Below are 2,618 nucleotides of genomic sequence, written 5' to 3' on the forward strand. Positions count from 1 at the left end.
GGGAAAGAGGAGAATGCTGTACGCTGTGAGCACCAGGAGATCCAAACCAGCACGAAAATAGACAAGTGGCAGAAAGAGTCACTAGGATCAAACCTGGAAATGATAAAAACTAGCATTGATCTGAATATACTATGGCAAAGTACATAAGTCAAGACAGTGCCCAGCATTTAAAAATAGAGGCATTACAATGGGTTATACAGCTTCAAAAAATTTCCAAGGATTTGCATAGTGCTCTGCTTAGATAGAGAGGATGACAACAGCACCATTAGCTCACAGAAAATCCTCTGCAAAGCATTCGCCAGTATCACAGCTCAGGGCGAATGGGCCATTAACTTACACTAGACATACAGAAATGCTGGCTGGGAGGAGACACCTAATCCAGCCTTCTGCTCAAAGCAGGACGTTCACCAGCACAAGATCAGGTCAGCCATGGCTTTATCTACTCCAGTCCCGAAAACCTGCAAGGATGGAGAATCACCAGTATCTCTCAGTAACCTGTTCCAGGGCTGTGCTACCCTCCTTGCCAAACTGATCTCAGACAGATCATTCAGTAATAACGGGATGGGAACATGTGCCCACAGTGCTCGAAACTGTGATGTGAGCATGGCAAAACATGGATGTGAGCAAGCTAAAGCCTTTCTTATTCACAGATGCTTCCAAACAGCATGCTGGTGCTGTGCTCATACCTCTGTAAGGTCATATCTGTATAGTTTTAATGTCTATGCCATAGGTATCAATAAAAACTGGAAGTCAGTACACTTATATAGACAAGGATGCTTAGTCCTCACATGTAAAAGGTTTCAGAACTTTATTTCTGAGGCCAATGTTGGTGATGAGTGATCATATAACATTCATCATGATGACCAAAATGAACTTCACAAATGTTATCCAAGACTAAAGGGATTCCATTTTCTCTGAAGATTTATGATTTGCTGTTTGAATGCAAATCCTGGGAGAGATCTGGCTATTGCAAAAGCACTTGGTAGAGCATTTGACAATAGCAATAGAACAAAATCCAGAGAAAGATTTCATATATGTATCATTCAGCTTAAAAAATTATCTCAAATGAAATATGGGTTCTGACTGCCAGAGATACAGCTGGAAATGAGACCAGACTGGTGATGGAATATGAAAAGTGGAGTTGCTGTAGATGTTCTTATGTCTCTCGGGAAAAGCTAAAAACATAGACGTGTCATAGATTATATTTTCCACCATAAAAGGCAATATAACTAAAGATGTGATCATGCATATCACAGTTATTATTACTTATCCTGGTTTGAGGTAAAACAGGACCAATTTTGTTCAGCAACTTTGCTTCTTAACTAGGCCTCTCCTAACTACTGAAATTAACAGCATATTGTGCAGACACTGTTCACTCTCTCAGAGTGATCAGACCTATGTTTATAGCTGATGCCCAGGCATGGTATGCAGAGAGGACCTTGCTTATACTTATTGCTATAACACCCAAGGCCAACCAACTTTGTTATTTGCCCCGTTGGAGGGTCAGAAGCCGAAAAGCGCAGTGGGGTCCCACCTGCAGGGAGGAGCGGACAGGACAGGTGACCCAAAACTGACCAACAGGGTATTCCATCCCATCTGCCTCATGCTCAGTATAAAAGCAGTGGGATCAAAGGGTCAGCCTTCTTTCTTCAATGGCCGACGTCTCAGGAGGACTCTGTTTGTCTGCCTGTGATCCTGATCCTGAATGCAGATCCGGAATCCAGTTCCCGTCCGTCACTGAGTCCAGCCTGGGACTTCCCCAGTGCAGACAGTGACATGATCGTCACCCTGGGAGCTTGATACGGTTTTGTATATATTTCATTATTTCTTTTTTATCATTTTATTATTAATATTTCATTAGTTTAGCTCCTTCTAAACTCATAAGTCTTTTTCTCTCCTGCCTGTACTCAGAGAGAAATGTAGGGGACAGCATCTGTCTTTTCACCTGAGTGGCCAGTCTGGCCCAAACCACCACAGCCACACACACTAAGTCTTTGTATTCATACAGCACTGCTTGAGTCAGTCCCAGGGAGCTGTTGAGAAGACCTCCCCCACATGCCAGTTAGACTCTGGATCAGTTTTGTCCCTAGTATGATGGCACTGATTTAAATGAAACTTCATCTACAACAGAGCAGTTGGGAACTCGGCCGGTTGTTTCATGGATGGCGTTTTTTCTGTCATAAGTTTTTGTTTGGATCATGCCTTTTTTCTGCTTCTAGTGTTGGGGAATTTTTATGGTACCTCTCAAGGCAAATTAAACACATGTTTGTGCTTAACTATAAAAGAAAACATTAATGAACATGCACTGGGCAGAGTCTTACTGCCATAAGCAATTCTACAAGGACTCTGCAAAGATGCGTCATAAGCAGATTCCTTAGATAAACTGGCACCAGCACCAATCCCCTGAGCAGTTACATGGGGCACCTCAGCTGGCCACTTGTCCATTCCCCAGGACAGCATCCACCCCCCAGCCCAGCTCTGCTGCCCAAAGGTGGCCCCTGAGCTTGGGCCCCTGAGCCCTCACATTCCAGGATGGTTTACAAGACAATGCTGAAGTTGTTTCTTACCTCATCACCCAGGGAAACTTCACTCCCTTGCAAGGAGTCATTCTTTCTCTG

This window comes from Charadrius vociferus, unplaced genomic scaffold (assembly GCF_000708025.1).
Source record: "Charadrius vociferus isolate BGI_N301 unplaced genomic scaffold, ASM70802v2 scaffold1327, whole genome shotgun sequence".
Lineage (NCBI taxonomy): Eukaryota > Metazoa > Chordata > Aves > Charadriiformes > Charadriidae > Charadrius > Charadrius vociferus.